The 17,255-nt window shown below is 41.0% G+C and overlaps 1 protein-coding gene across 5 annotated transcripts in view; it reads right to left on the bottom strand.

The window, feature by feature from the left end:
* The window catches only part of ZMYND11 (zinc finger MYND-type containing 11), a 106,196-nt gene extending 99,612 nt beyond the window's left edge, over nt 1-6,584 (bottom strand). For 3 of the 5 annotated variants that reach the window (XM_063147880.1, XM_063148046.1, XM_063148054.1), the window contains exon 1: nt 6,369-6,584. The gene's annotated coding sequence lies outside the window, so the exon portion shown is untranslated. Of the gene's footprint in view, nt 1-4,886; nt 5,091-5,902; nt 5,924-6,368 lie in introns of those variants that run through there. The other 2 variants (XM_063147987.1, XM_063147932.1) reach the window with 2 other exon arrangements.
* Nucleotides 6,585-17,255: the final 10,671 nt, after the last annotated feature.

The following is a 17,255-nucleotide window of genomic DNA, read 5'->3' as shown; positions in this document are numbered from 1 at the left end:
GCACAAGCAGCCAGTGCAGACTTGGCTGGTGCTTGGTTTTTTGGCTTGAGAAGCATCTGTAATTGCAAACAGGTATCTGTACAGAGAGATCCTCTCTTACTGAACACATAAATGTTGTGTGAGACTTAACAGAAAATGATAGCGTGCTAAGAAAGATAAAGCTCTCTGATCAGTCTCTCAGATCTTAAAGATTTGTTGAGCAATAAACATATCTTACATACTTTTAATTTCTTTTTCACTGTGTACTATTTCTAGCTACTTTGAGATTCTGCTAATCATTTTCTCTCAACTCCATTTTGTTTCACTTCATCTCTTTTCCAGAAGGTTCAAATAAAACCTAAGGTTGACAGACAAGAATCGCTCTGCTAAAATTAGTGAACTAAGTGCCTTGTCCCATGAGTCACAGCACAGCTCCCTTCCAGCTCTCTTTGAAAGACCAGATAACAATGCCATGCCCCAAGTGCATGGGATCAAAGTACAAATACCCACTTGCCAAAACACTGCTTTGGGTACTACACCTACTAGCACAGTCCTATGCTCTGTAACCAAAACACTGTTAAATCAGCTGCATTAAAATCATCAATTTGAATATAATGCAAGTTGGTTTATATTTAACATAATAACAAACATAGGAGAAAGGAGAGGTAAGAAGGAATACTTCAACACTTCTTTTTCAAAATTACTAGATGTCAAATCAATAGTATCCTATTACAGATAAAAAATTAATTATGACAGTGAGCCCAGTTCTTTGCATGCAAAAAATACAATTTCCACAGAAACGGTGAATGGGATATTACTGCTATTTTTGTTGGCATGTTTAAATTAATTTTTTAATGAGTAAGTGGATTTTAGTACTTTAAATTTCAAAGTGTCTGGTGTTAAAATTATTTCTTAAGAATTAGTTTTATATGATAGTGTGAGAGTTGTATGAAGATTCATAATCCTGAAATCATAATGTTTTATTCTGCAATTATTTAATCCTGGAATTCAAAACTAAATACAGTGTAAAGATACATGCAAAGATATCCTGATTGTTAGTAAGTACACCAATAAATCATATTTCACTTCTATTTTGAATACATTTCTAAATTTGAAATTATAAATACTATTGCCTTTTTCTCAGTAACATGCTTTAAACTCAAATTTCATTTCTCTGTATTTTCATAACAGATACCTTTTGCATTCTAGTGAAGTGTAAAATGAGAGATTGGAAGAAAATTAAAAACCAGTCTTTTTGTACACAAAACTCTCAATAGCTACACTTTGGATTTATCTACATGGTGCAGCTACAGGATCAGGCTCTGATGGGATATTACCAAAGCTGGCTAAAATTAGACACCATGAGCTTTAACTTGGGTTCATGGACATGTCAGTATGTATCACCACTGTGCCTGCTGTAGCCTGCCCACAGGACTAAAAGATCCTGGTCATTTCAGGGACAAAAAAAAAAAAGAGAAGAAATAAATATGAATGAAATCTTACTAAAATGCTAGGTTTACCCCTTTTTTTTTTTTTTCCCCTATATAATCCAATATTCACAGCATGATAGAAATAAATCAAAAGACAGAGTTCTGGCTGTCTCAATTTACTTGATGGCAGACATTGGTTTAAAGAGATGATAAAATTATGTTTACATACTACAAATATGGTGAAAAAAGTATGGTGTTTCTGGGAGCTGCATGTGGAGAGGCCTTGGGAAACCAGACAACCCCACGTGCCACAGGAGCTCACCTGTGCAGGCTCGAGGCCACAGTGTTTGTTGTACTGTACACAGCCACTCTGTGCTGTCCATCAGTTACCATCCCTACACCCAGGAATGAAGGGGTTTGTGGGGTTTCCACATTTGTTTTGCATTTCATATGCTCTCAGCAATAACAAATAAAGAAATTCCTGAAAAATGGAGTCATTACGTCATTTTATAAAGTACCTACTTTGCAGGCTGTACTCTCGCCACTGGAAGATTAAACCTTAGAACAATAACCCAATTATGAGCTAAATTTACATTCAACTGATGAAAAATGATCCAGAACCTGACAAGAATAATCTTTGTTCACAATGTTTAGCACAAGCAACACTGACAGCCTAAAATGTATGAGCTATATAAAAGATGACATACTCTGCACTGCCCAGCTACCAAGGGCACCATGCTCCAGGTACTACACACATAATGTGGGAGTGCTCACCACATCCTGAGACTAAGCAAACCTAACAAAAACCAAGGTACAAAACCCTCTGCAGATAAAGAACATGATCCTACATTACCTCCTGAACAATCAGGGCAAAAATGGTGGCTAAACAAAGTCCTATTATATGGAAGGAAAACTGCAATTAATAAAATCAGGGGTTAGGATTTTAAACAAATTCATATATTTACTGGATAAATATGAGGAAAAGAATTGCTCCAACAATTCTGATCTAACTTTTGAAAAAAATGTCCAAACTCTACTTTATTCAGGAAAGTAAAATCTTGTGTGCATTTTGTTGGTAATTTTAAACAATTCCACATTTTACAAACCAAGTTCATCACTGGAGTGAGGCACACATACCTTGCACAGACTAATTTTGTTTACAGTTCTAGTTAGCATTTGTAACAACCTGCATTATGAGTAAAAGACATCTTTTACTGACAATTATGCTAATCTGGGTCTAGCTAAAAAGTCATTTAAGAAGCAAATCAGAAATTTCCTGAAGACATCTTCATCATCACCTTGTTCCTTTTTCAGAACTTTTAGCCTGGACTGATTCCCACTGCCTGAAGTTTTCACACACTTCCAGAGATAAATGCTCTGAAAGACTGTGGAAGGCAGTTACTATGAAAATTAGTTACAGGTATGTCCAAAATTTGTGAACTGTAGCTGATTGAAATTGGCTCCTCAATTTCAAAACATGTCTCTTTATTCTAGAATTCCCCCTCATTCTCAAACTGTGCGAAACGAAACAATTTGCTAGCTAACTAGATAATGCAGGCATCTACAGAGACTTTTAGATGCCTAAAAGTGAGAAAACATCTTCAATGTTATCTTTTATCTATTTCCTTTTGAGGTATTTTATTCTAACCCAGTGACTGCAGACGGCAGAGTTCAGTGGTCCCCAAGCTGTGGTGCACTGGTAGAGATGCACAACAGTCTCGATGGAGCCTGAGCCATCAAGGTGAGCTTGAGGCCAAATTCATGGTCCATGTGCCCAGGGAGCACCACATCACTAACAGCACCCAGTATGTTTTATTTATGTGCAGGCAGAAATACCAAGCACACTTCACAGCCTTGCACTGTCTCACTTGCTTTGGAGATGACCTTAAGCCAAAAAACACAACCCAGGCTCTCCTGCTGCAGGAGCCTCAGGTCAGGCTGAACAGTCCCTTCTCCTCTCTGCTCCAAGGCAGGGGAACCCCAGGACACTTGGACAGCAGACACCCACAGAATTCCTACTGCCTGCAAACAGCAAGGACACACAGCACACGAACTACCAGTCACACATGGTGCACAGCAATTCCACTCATGGAACTCTTGTCACTCCAGTAGTGCTCACTTTTTCCCTGAAAAGTTATGAAGCATTGCTCTGCCTCATACTACAGAAGGACTATGTCAAACTTTTAAGAATTTTGGTTTCTGGTGAACATACTCAATTAGGTTTTTTTACATTTATATTTAATAGTTGCCAAATGCTTGCTTAGATTTAAAAAACAAAACAAGCAACACGTTCAGAGGTGAAATACCTGTAAAACTTTTGCTACAAAGCTTCAAACTGCTTAAAAGTATCTTTCGCACATCACCAAAGTTCTAAAACCCCCTCCCAACATCCACAGACTCCCAACTCCCCTTACAAAGTTGACTTCAGCACAAGACAATTTCCATCACATTATCTGGTTCATGAGGTGGAGAGGAAGATCATTTTTCTCACTCAGACCTTTACTACTGCTACCAAGCATTAGTTGCAGAGACCACCATCCATAGCACAACCAACAGAGCCATCAACACGGTCACTTTTTCCCCCACTCACTAAAACCAAACTCACCATCAGCAAGATAAAGTGCTCTCTGTTGAACTACTCACCCCATGAACCATTCCCTTCCCTCCCTTCCCCATGCAACTAGATAGGGTCAAAGCACGGAGGGTTTGTTTAGGCATGGAAAAGCTGGCATTTTAAGGCCATAAATCCACAGTGGGAATTAATTAATGCCATAAATCCCATAAAAGTGGAAATTATTTTGTGGGCACTTCCACTTTTAAACAAAACATTAGTCAGCAAACAGTTGACTTCCCTAAAGACTTTCTGTAGCACACTCAAGAGTGATTGATAATTAAAAAATAAAAGTGGAGAGATGCCAGGTCCTTCATACTGAAGGATGAGGAACTCAAAAAACCCAAAGCAGTGCAACCTGAACCACAAACTGGCATTTCCCCTCCCATTTTCCCCCTCCTCACACCTGCCTCAGCATTCACCCCTAAAGAATTAAACTATTTCCTACAAAAGCAAGAAAAATGAAAAAAAAAATATCAGCATTAAGTAGGACAAGAAAGCATTTTCCACTCTTTTTCTTTTCAACTGCAATAAGATCTTCTTAAAACTACAATAAATAGAATTACTCCAACAATACAGAGACTATGCCAGATGATTCCAGGTTAAATTATAAAACCAAACAGCACCAAAAGTTTTTGGTTTAAAGTTTTTTCACTCCTTTATCTCTTCTCAAACCACCCCATCTCTAGCATCTGTAAAGTTCACAGAAGACCAAAACCAAATCCCTAAAGCCTACTGGTTTCCGGATAAGCCCCAAAAGACACACAAAGTTTCCCAAATCCTTAACATCAGCTTTTTATAGGGGGACTGTTGTCTGGACCACACGGAAGGTCAGGAAAGAGCACGAAGCTCCCCATCATCCTTACCACGGGCACTCCCATACCTACACTTCCATCCTTTCCCCGAAAGAAAGGAGACACAGGCCTGTGAGCAGCCCCGAGGGAGGGGTGAAGGCGAACACCCCACAAAGTGCACCACGGGCAGCTGTCTGCAGACGCGGCTTCGGGGGTGCACACACACAAAGATCCCCAGAACGCAAACAAAAGCGAGCCCGTCGCCAGCTCGCATTCCCGAACCGCCGAGTCCGGCACAGCCCCGGGAGGGCCCTTCCCGGCGCTGCCCCGGAGGCCGCGGGGAGCCGGGGGGCAGAGCGGAGGAATCGCCCCCTTTACCCCCCGGGCCCTGCCCCAGAGCACACGGGAGAGGGGGGGAAGCCCCCGGGGCTGTGCCGGGGGGCAAGGCGATGCCGGGCCCCGGTGCCCCGCCGGACGGCGAGGCCGTCCCGGCCGCGGGGGTGGCACCGCCCGCTGCCGCCGGCGGAGGAGGGCTGGGGCTCTGAGTTCACCCTTTCCCCGTCCCCTCCCCTGCCCCCCGCGGGCACGGCGGCCATGGCCCCTCGCCCGGCCTGCGGGGGCCCCGCCGTCTCTCTCCTGTGGAGCCTCGGCGCTGTCGAGCAGCTGCCATTACTCGGGCCAAGACCCGTCCTCCGAGCAGGCATCCCCCTCCCCAGCGAGGAAATGCGGCGGCGGCGGGGGTGTGTGAGCGAAAGGAAAGCGGGGGAGAGTGGGGAGCAAAGCGGTGGCCCCGCGTGCGGGAGAGAGCGGGGCCGGGGGAGACGGGGCTGAGGCCGGGCTGCACCACACCCTGCCCGGCCTCGCCTCTCACGCGAGTCCCCGGCTCCCCCGCGCCCTGCAGGCCCGCGCGGAGCGCTGGAAGCGGCGATTCTCTCCGGAGCTCCCCTCTCCCCACCCCACCTCCTCCCGCCCCGGCCCCGGGGCTGGCTGCAACTCGGCACGGGGGCGCGGGGGACCCGCCGCCGCCTGCCAGCCGAAATTCGACCGGGGAAGGTGTGGGGACAAAAATAATCGCCGTTAATAATCACACGCGCTCCGCCGCCGTCCCCTTCTCCTCCTCGGTTTCCAAGCGGGCTGCCAGATAATCCTGCCCACTCCGAAAAATGAAATAATAATAATAATAAAAAAATCCCGCCTTCCATCTCCCCCCCGCAGCCCCACACATTTTATTATTAAGTATAATTGCTCCCCCCTCCTCATACGGCACCCTGCGGGGAAGGATTGCCCCCTCCCCTGGTGCCCAGCCCTTCCCCTGTCCCCTCTCCCCCATCTCCTTGGAACAGTGTGTACATGATTTTGTAGTTTTTTTAAGGCGCCATGTTTATAATCCTCCATCATATTAAAAAAAAAAAAAAAATCCACCCAGCATGAGACACGGCGTCTCTCGCACCCCAAAGCCAGGGAGGCAGACACAGAAATATCCACAGGGCTGTAAATTCACCCCCCCCTCCCGCACACACACCCCTCCTCCCCAGACTTAAAAGTCTCTCTCACCTTGTGCTGCTGGCGCTGCTTCTGCTGCTGCAGGGGGGGAGAAGTTAAGCCAGGGGAAACTTTTCAATCCCTTCCCCAGGCCGCTGCTGCCTCCTCCTTCCACATATTTTTCCCCTCAGAGTTTTATTGTGTCTGAATTTTCTCTCTCTCTCTCCTCTTCTGTCTGTCCACAGTTCAGGTTTCTGGGGTAAACAGGGTTTAGGATGGTGCTAGGGATATTTGGGAGAAGGAGAACTCTAGTGGTCTCTGCTGGAGTTGCTGTTTGTTTCTTTTATTATTTTTTTTTTAATAATACATTTGAAACGGATCTTTAACTATTTATTATGTATGTATTTTGTCATACTCTTAGATCTGGACCCTCTCTTACTGCAGAGGGAAAATGTTGTGCTTATCCAGCCTTGATACATGAAAATTCCTCCTACCATGAAGTCTAACTTGGAGAAATGACAGATAATGTTTTTGAAAGTAGACACTCACCTTGAGCAACAGAAACTAAAACACAGAGAATCAGCGGTCTGTCTCAGAGTTGTCAATACGTCGTGAGAGCTGTAGATCACAGAAGCATAGAATCATTTAAATTGGAAAAGACTTTTATGATCATTGAGTCCAACTGTTAGCCATACTTGCACTGCAGGGTAGGGAAATACATATTAATACAAATACATAACTTTAAAGGAACATAAATATATGTTCCTATATATATACATGGGAACATATATATATATAGTATATGTAAGTAGCAAGAAAATGTGCATTTTATATTTTTAATGGACTGTAAGATAAATATTAATAAATGTCTATGGAAATATATCCTAAAGTGTCTGAAATTCTTCAGGAATTATTAAATGGGTAAGTAACACTTCACAATTAATTGACCTGACTACAATTTTACTTTTATTAAAATATACTGCAAGTTTAATGCTGTAAATATTTATGCATGCAAAAAAATTTAGTCATATGAGTAGTCATTAATATTTCTGAAATAGTAGAAGGAAATAGTAGTGCTAATGTTGAAAAAGAAGCATCCATTGTGCCTGGTCAGTCAAAGATTAAACAGTTTGCACACTGAACAGTGAAAGTTTCTCCAGCGTGTCCACTAAATAAGATTTCAAGTAGTGTCTGAAACCAGTTTCTTTGAGACTGCTGCATCAGGACATTGCATCCACTTGGAAAATAAAATGCAAATAATAGTTAGTTGCACAGCTGTGATAAATGAATTTAAATATGAAATAATGTTTTACATTATTTAAATAAACAGATAGGAAAGAAAGTGCTGGTAATCTGCTCTCAAAGAGCGCTTGAGGCATTGGGCAGATACCCAGTAGTGGTACTATAATTTATTAACTGCATTATATTGCTTGTATTAATAAAAAAGCAAATGAAATTTACAAGCAAATTTTAAAGTAAGAAGGGATTTGCCATCAATATAATTACAAAAAGACTACCTTATGTTGAGCATTTATTTGTGGAGTTTGGCTGTGATTTCGTTAAGGCCTGTCATTTTCAAAAGAAGTTTGATAGAAATATATGCCAAGTTTCCATGGGATATTACTGGCTTGCCTGTCCTAGCTTTCTTTGAAACCTCTGTTCAAATTGCATCTGAGCTATATTTATACACAGGGGGGAAAAGAAGAATTTGGGGTCATTAGAGTTTTTGCTGTTTCTACCATGCAGTCAAGCCAAGAGCTCTCCTCAAGCTGACATGGTTAAGGTGCACTGATTTTTGCATCCAGAATCAGAGGACAAACATAGCTAGCAGTCACATAACCATTTTTAATTCTTCACCACAAGCAGCCAGACCTCCCCAAAAACGTGGGTTGGCCGAGGGGATTTGCCCTAACTCCAAAACAAAGCTCCAGAGCGAGTCTCAGCTTCTCCAGTGAAAGATTTATTGCTCTGTCGCAGTGCCTTTTCCTTACCTATGTAAATATTTATTTAAGACAGAAGTTCAGCTATCTTCAGTATAAAGAAGTTTTAGCCTCTTATCTCTCTCAGGACCCATGGAGAGCTGTCAAATAAACACTTAGGCCACAGTTTCACCGGCATGAAAGTACATGGAGGGTGGAAGCCTTATGGCTTGCCTACCGTACAGGTTTTTACCTGGAGTCTACCACTTGCCAACAATCTCCTGCACTTAACAAATTTATAAAGGCTAGTCTGGACCACCTCCAGATATTTGTTTCAGGATACAAATATTTGATTTTAGACAGAACAAGGTGTCCTAAAGCAAACATGTAGGGAGTGTCTGCAACCATAGCCACGTTACCTTCTCTGAGCTGGGAGCAGTGAATTAGATCCAGTGTAGAAAAAAAGGCATAGAGCTTATAAATGGGTGTTCATGGGCCCTCCTGGGTTTTGGAGGGTTTTGATATCCTCATTAATAGCTGACAGGCATAGAGCTTATAAATGGGTGTTCATGGGCCCTCCTGGGTTTTGGGGGGTTTTGATATCCTCATTAATAGCTGACAGGCATAGAGCTTATAAATTGGTGCTCATGGGCCCTCATGGGTTTGGGGGTGCTTTGATATCCCCCGAGTAACTGTTTGCATTATATAGCGTTCAGGATGCACGTTGAAGGATTAAAAGGAAGCATTTTTGTCTCGTTTTGACTTATTTTTATGGGTATTGTGAAGACTTTTTAATGCTCGTCAGTGCAGAGCTTCGAAGCCCGGCTGGCCGGGCTGGGCTAGCCCGACTGCCCCGCTTACCGCAGTGGCTGGGTGTCTAACAGGAGCCCTGCGGCGAGGCCCTCCCGGCCATTCACTTTCACTGGCAGCGGGGTCCGGGAGCGCCGAGCCCGGCAGACAATGGGAAGGAAATCCCCCCTCCCCCAGCCCCGGCCGCGGCGAGTTTCCTCGTCTGCACCGGGAAGTGTTTGTTCCAACCCAAAGCGGGCTCGGGGCGGCTGCAGCCCCCCTTCCCCGGGGCGAGGGCGGGGGCGGTGCGAGGCCGCAGGGCCGCGTTTCCTCCGCCCGGCCGTGAAGGGCCCGGGGAAGGGCGAGCGGGAGCCGCGGCTCTGGGGCATGACCGGCACCGCTCGGGCTCGCAGGGGCTCGGTGCGGGAAAGGATTTGCTGGTCCGAAAGGTTCCTGGTGAGGGCTCAATAAGCCTGCTGGCTTACGTGGTTGTGGGGAGAGAAAACGCACCACTGCGTCAGTGTTAGAACATGATAAAGTTACTTCCTTCCGAGTAGAAAGTACTTGCCGTGGGAATGCATCGGTCTGCATTTGTGCTGTGTGCCTTTGCCAGCAGTGCTGCACTGGTGTGTAAACAGGGGATTTGTAGGCACCGCTTCCCTTGCAAAGGGACTCGGAGGGAGAAGAAGCAGCTGAATAAAGAAGCGCAGAATTAGCATCAACCAGACCAAGAATGTAATCTACTACCGTGAATTAAAGGGAACATCAGGCAGGTTAATGGTAAAGAAATCCTTTGCAGGTTGTAGACACACAAACTATGACTTGGGAAATCCCTGAGCTGATCCTAGTTGGAGGCTGGGACATGAATACACTCTGTCCTGGTTGTTACATGTTCCCCAGGTATGCCCACTATACTTTCCAGGCATGAGAAGATCAACACTGCCTAGTGTCAAGCAGACTGGTAAATATCCCTCTGTGTTCCTTTTAAATCCTACTCTTCCCATCCTCCTTTTCAAAACATCATTGTATTTTCAATTCTAATACTGGAGGACACAATCCTGTGTGTATATGACTTTTTATTCTTGCCACAATCTTCTGCCATTCTCTTGCTTCAGTAGTACAACCATCAAACCTGCAGGTGAACAAGTACAATGAACACAATCATTGCTGGTGGGTTCCAGGTACTGGTCTTGGTACCATGAAATCATACAGTGAATGCTGCCCTTGGGAGAAGGGAGTGTTGTCCTCTCCGTCGCGGCACTTGTGCTAGGCTAATGAATGCACATCCTTGCGTTCTCCAGGACTCTCTACCATCTTTCTGGCTGAACCAAACCCACCCACTATAAGCTCAAGTCTTTATCTGGCTTTGTAAGATAGCTGTCTTGCTGGTGGTGCCAACCCACTTCACTGTGTACTCCACTCCCAGCTGCACTGAAACAAAAAATATTTGAATGTGTTTCCTGGGAGGCAGGTCTGCTGTGTTGTGATCACAGAAGTATTAATGCAGAAAATTAGTGTAAATTTTTCATCAGAACGAAGTTTAGCAACACAGTTTTCTTTGCAGTAAAAATCTCAGCAAGGCATTTAATTTAGGAAGCTGGGGGAAGGGAACAAAGACTTAATAACAACAGGCTCAGGAAATCCATGGAGCTGAAAACAGTTGGAGGATGGGAGAGTCTTAAGGAGAAGGTTATGCTCTTCCTTTTTTCCCCAGGCATTGTAAAGAAAATACCAGGCTCAAGAGGGGGATACAGAGCAGAGAACCCCCAATGTCTGCTGCTCCATGAAGCTGTCTAAGGAATGAGTTCAAGTCACCCAGAGATGCTGTCCTTGCAGATGACATGATTGAGGATTGAAACAGACCCTACAGCAGCCAGAATCCTTCCTTCCATTTCAGCTTCCCTCTCCTTGCTATGTCCCTAGCTAAGCACCACTGGCTGTGTGGCACAGGCTACCCACAGTGCTCAGAGTTGTGCAGGCAGAACTTCCAAAGACATTCTGGGGTATTTGTTGAAAACAGTACATTGTGGGGAGGTGGATCTTTGATCTCACAGCCCATGCCTGTGTGAGTTCCTTGTGGGTATAGCTGGTAATAAAAAACTCACTCAGAGCTAAGTCTAGCAAGTATAGATGTAGACTAGGATACAAAAAATGCACTTTTTTTTTCAGTGTGTTCTCTCTTTACATTTTCATGCACAACTGGGAATAGAGGTTTATCCTAAAAAGTTTACCTGTGAGTAAACTGACATATGTTTATGACATATGACATGACATGTGTTTACACTAGCATTATGGTTCATGAAAAGTGTATGCCTGGTTCAGCACAGACTCTGCCAAAGGAAACTTAGCTCCATATTTTTTAATTAATTCTAAACAACAGAGTGAGTTCACACCAGTTGCATACTTTGTGGAAAAAAACCCTTTAATGTCAGTTTCCAAGTGTATGTCAAATCTATCTCACACAGGTCTGTATTGGTGTAATATAGGAAATAATTTATATCTATGTAGAATAAATGCTCAAAGCTTATATTTGATTTTAGACTGAAATAGCATTTGTTTTTATTTTTTGAGGATTCTGTGACTGGAGAAACATAATTTGCCAGAAAACCTGCTGGTACTATGAGGAAATAAGTAGTACCTTTTGTTATTAAATAACTACAGAATGAGAACTTTTATATAGATATACAATGAATACCATAATTTTAGGGAAATAATAATTACACTGCACATCATACTAAACACCAGCATCGAAAATAATAAGAAAATGCTATGTTTAAAGTAAGTGGAGTCTATCCTTCCAAGGCAGGGGACAGACATGGATTAGGGAGGTGCATGCATTAGGAGCATGCAAAGATGTTCAAGTTCCTTTAAGAAAAAGTTAGCTCATGACAAGCCAGGTTTAACCTGTTTTGGTCCAGCACTGCCGTTTTGCTAATTAGTGCAGAAACACTCAGTGTCTGCCCTTTGTGTCAAAGCCTTCCATGATCAAACACGGCTTGTTAGCTCCAAGGTAGTGCTGGAACCAGGCAGGTTCTGTGCATTCCTGAGGCATTTCTCTGGGCTTAACAAGCCCTTCCAGTGTACAGACATCTGTCCCTGGACAGAGCAGAGACATACAGATGTTTCTGAAAGAGAGAATGTGCTATCATTAGTACTTAACTGAAGCTAATAAGACGTGTTAGAGCTGATCACCAGTACCGGCTCTGGACAGCTTTTTCCCAAGCTCCAGTTTCCAGGAATACACTCTTTTGCATAGCATTAGCTCCAGTCTCACTCTGTTTATTTTTGCAGTTGTGATGCTACATAAAAAAGGCAAAATTGTTTCTGAAACAGAGCTGCTCTTGCATCTAACACATTGCCTGAGCTAAAGATCCTTACCAGACTGAAGCTGGCCTGGCACAAAGCCATCTTCCTATGCTTGGAGCTTTGATGTGCCCTGATATCATCTGCAGCTTGACTACACCTCTCAGTGATATCACTCATGGGCTGTACAAGGATGGGCTTAATTAATAGCAACATTTGTGTCAGTTTTGGACCATTATGGGCAAGATGAAAGCTAATGTAGGAACAAAAAAAACTCCACATCTGTCATACTATATTTCAGACACCTTATTTGAAAGCTTTTTATATTATCTAAAGTTAAAGATAATGTGTTGGATAAGATATAATAGTTTAGATCCATTATCACCAATTTAATTTTTTGTTGCATTCTGTAAGGAATCACATGCTTAAAATCAATTGTAATATTCAAGTCTAATTGTCCTTTCACTACCAACCTTCTTACACTGATGGAATTGGAAGAGAATGTCATGACAAGTTAACCAAAGTGGAACTTGCCCAGTGAGACTGATTGAAATTATTGGATTTGGAAAGAGTACTGGGAAAAATAGATTGTGTGTTACTTGATCTTACTTGCCATGTAGAATATGTATTATGTATTATTCACAAGTAATAGATTTCATTTACATATTTGTCTATTTACCTATTTATCTTAGTTAATAGCTGCATTATGTTCAGCATATGGCAATGTAATCACTTAAAGATTTCTCATTTAAAAAAAAAGAATTTATTAACACCCTATTAACTTTAGCAAGAATAATGTGGGAGTTTGAAATTGAAATATCTTGTAAATTTACCAGGCATACTAATCAAAAGCCATGGCTTTTAGCTAGTAGCTAATTACAGGGTACTCTAATAAGGGTAACTAATTACAGTTACCATTGGAATAGTAACAAAATATGCTGCACTGCTGAGCTTAAAAAGTCCACCTTATTTCTTTTTCCTGAATTAAAAAAAATAAAAGGAATCATATTCTGACATCCTGTACATGTGTGTCACTCAAGGCAATCTTGATAATACATTTTCTGTTCAATGCCTGCACTTAATAAAATTTTTAACATTGAGACATAAATCCACATATTTTATTTCTAGTATTTGCATGCTTTATGGCCTCTTCTTAGTGCTGGACTAGTTCTAATTTTTTTCATTTTTTAACATAAAAGGAAAGATTTATCATCCCCTTGTTTCAATTCTTAACTATAGGTCATGCTACTTTTCACTCAGTAATTTATGTGAATGTTTTCCCTTCTGGGTGACAACTATATTGCTTTCACTTTGGAAATGTTGTTGCCTTTGAATGGTTTAGCAAAACTCCAAGGTGTTGGGACTAACATACAGACATGTTTTCCCTTCTTTCTCCCATAACTAGGGGAGAAAGGCAATCCTGCCCAAGTGCCAATTAAATAAGAGTTGTATTTATTTTCTTTTCTATTTTTAGGGAAAACAAACCTACTGCATATAGTTGCTTATGCATTACATAAGAGCAAGCTAAACATGATGTGTGGCTACAGCTTTAGAATCTAAGCAATTTCTGTGTGACTTTTTAAAGAAAAATAAAGCATAATGTTAGTACTGGAATCTGTGAGTGAAATAAGCAGAAAATTTGTGAAATACCAAAAAAAGAAAGAATTGTACTTAGAAAATGAATCAACGGAATCAGTGTTACATAATCACTCTTATATTTAGAACTATTTTTCTAATGCTATTCAGAAAAGTTGCAAACTGGTAGGTGTACACATGATAGAGAACAACACAGTTCTCTGCTGTTAAAAACTCAGGAAGCTGCAAGGAATTTACAAAAAATTTCAAAGAGGATGCTGTAATAAACATCAAGCAGGAAAGCATTGTAATAATTCCTCATAATATTATTATTGGAAAACAGATTGAATTTCCAGATGGATTCTCTATTTGAAAAGGAGACAGAGTTTCCCTTCCCCATCTTCTTAGTTTGTGTGCTGCATTTTAGAGTTAAACTCATAGTGCTTGATAATATAAAAACAGGACAGATCAACTCACACAAAAGTCCACGTTTGAATTCTTATGCTGCACTAATTTTTGTCTGTAAGAAAATTTTGCAGAGGTTTTAAATGAAGCACTGTCTCAGTTAGTTTACAAAGAAGGTGACCATTCACTTAAAAAGTTATATTTGCTTTCAGCTGCTGAGCTGTGAGCATATGAGGACATAGTAAACCATGCATATGGGGAATAAGGAAGATAATACGTATCTTCTCAGAATCAAAGGACTCAGGATTACTCTCTCAGGTGATCAAAAGTATTAGGAGAGGCAAAAAGAGAAATTAACTCAAAACTAAAACACAATTAATTTTTAAAATAGCCTGAAGATTCAGACTGAGCCATGTCAAAATATTTTATGTGCATGTAGGGATTCCTGAAGAGACGAATCCTTTTTGTCAAGTTGTAAGCACTGTCCAGTGTGTATGAACAACATTTTCATGCAAGGACTACAAGAATAAAATCTTCCCTCTCCTAGGAATTTAGCAACCAGGAATGAGCTCAAAGTATCCCTGTGGTAGCAGTATGGCTAATGTATGGGAATCCTAGGGTCAAGTGTCCCAAATTTGTGTCCTCTTTTATGTTTTACTGGTTAGTAAGGGCACCCAGATGAGAGTTGACACTGGGGCTAGCAGTGAACTTCTCTTGACTTCTCATTACCACTGTGAAGTTATTCAGGTCCCCCAAGGGTAAAAAAAGATAGAAGAGATTTAGGCACACTATATTAAAACATAATGTCCATAGGGAAAAAATTATAAACTACAAAACCCTCACAGAACACTAAGTGAATTGTTAAACTGTGTTATTTACAAGTGTTTTCATTCAGTGCCCTCAGTCCCAGGCTGAGGGGACATGGAGAAGTATGAGCTATTTGTAAGGAATTAGCTTCCAATGAAGGAATAGTGGCAGTTTTGTTGGAATGTCTTCATGGAAACTGAGGCATTCCTTCAGAGGACCGGAGTCTTGATTATTTTTTGCCTCAGTTACTAGATTTACATGGCACAATGAAGACAGACAAAATTCTGCTCTTGAGTTCTAGCAGAACTTCCCTGGGAGTGTTTAAGTCAAACCTGAACTCATGATATATGACAGCAATGTAATTGTACTATCTTTTTTCAGGAATACCTGTTCAAATATGCTACTGAAAAATATAAAAAAAGTCTTTAAAATTGGCAAGCTCACAAGCTGTTAAAAGTGTTAACAAAGAGTTGCTTCCAAGCTTTCTCACAGATGGCCCCTTCTTTAAAATAAAAAAATAAATTAAAGAGATCATTCTTCCTTAGAGAAACAAAGAATAAAGACCAGAGTTAAATGGCTACAGAATGTAAAACATGTAGTTTAGTAACTCTGAAAGGAGCCAGTAGTCATGTAGGGTAATTAGTTGAACATGAACTTGTGTAGTTAATGAAAGGAGAATACTGTTGCAATAAATAAGGTAAAGTAGAACAGATTACAGAAGGTGTAAGGAGTTGAAGACCAAACTGAACCCCAAAAGCTTTTGCTACATCTGAAGCAGTAGGTCTACAGCAAAGTTTTTACACAATTGTCTTAGGGTTTAAACGGTGTATTTGAACATTGTTGTGGTACCCGAGACTTCAAAAAGAGGTAGTAAAGAATAAAATGTCAGAATAAAACATCTGTACAATTTTTTAGTAGAAGTTTGTGCTAGCATTTTGATCATAAGAAAAATCGTTGCTGATGAATAAATTAATAAAATGTGTCCTTCACTGTGATCTAGCCCTGGCAACAACCTACACAACATGCCTTACATTTAGGTGGCTAAATTCTGTTACCTGCAAAATGCAGTGTTCTCATCAAAACAGTCTATTGGGAGTAGTGTCTGGGTTGTAATGCCCTAAATATGGCCTGGCTTTTTTGTTCTCTTCAAAAACCATGTTAACCATTTAACAGAATCCGTGACCACATGCCAGTGCCTGTGCTTGGACCTTAGCACTCCTTTGTTTATCACTACAGACATTGCTTCTTTTTTATACTGCCTGCACACCCAAATTGATAGAAATGTATGTGAGTCCAGTTAATCTTAAGAAAAGTTAATCTACGCAGACAACCCTAAAAGCAAAGCAGAATCCAATAACCATTGCCCTAGATAAATAACTTTGTTGCTATTAATGTAAGCAAACTGTTTGCTACAAGTCTAGCAAGCAGTGAGAGATTGATTGGAATGTGCATCCATGGAAATACAGTTTACAATTACTAGAATTTAATGCATCATGTCTAGTGCCTGTTAGTGTGTGAAAGACTTTAATTTGTTTACTCTAGTTTTCTTCATAATATGTGTTTAAAAAAAATTGAAAAGCTTACTTTCCCTGCATGGAACACCCATGATTTCCAAGCAATTAGGAACTTCTATTTCTTAAACGACTTTTTTAACTCGTCAAGACATGCACGAGTTAGCAAGCACAATAGTATCTTAATATTTGATCATACATATACAGCCAGTCTTAGTTAACAACATCAGAAAGGTTAAAAATAAGTGTATAAAAATAAGTTTTTTAAGTCAGAAAAGTTAATATAACCCTAAGCCTTTGTTTTGAAAGAACACAATGTGAAAAATGGAAACTAAAAATGTAGGGCCTTTATTAATAGCAACAGCTGTCACGTATTCATTTTTGTCTCTCTCGGATATTAAAAATGGCTAAATAGAATTGATTAAACTTTGCTTTAGAGCTGTCCTGGGAAGGAAGTAGCTATGACAGATTTCATCCAACAAATTACATATTTTTTTATATTGAGGCTTATAATAAATATATTTTTTATATTGAGGCTTATAATAAAAATGCTTGGAGATCCTATACAGCATTCTTCTGTGATACTATGAAATAGAGAGGGGATAGTGGAACTCTGCTGCCATTTGTCATTTTAGAGCCATAGAAGACAT

Source organism: Melospiza melodia, chromosome 1 (genome assembly GCF_035770615.1).
Source record: "Melospiza melodia melodia isolate bMelMel2 chromosome 1, bMelMel2.pri, whole genome shotgun sequence".
Classification (NCBI taxonomy): Eukaryota; Metazoa; Chordata; class Aves; order Passeriformes; family Passerellidae; genus Melospiza; species Melospiza melodia.
This window is presented reverse-complemented; position numbering and strand designations above follow the sequence as displayed.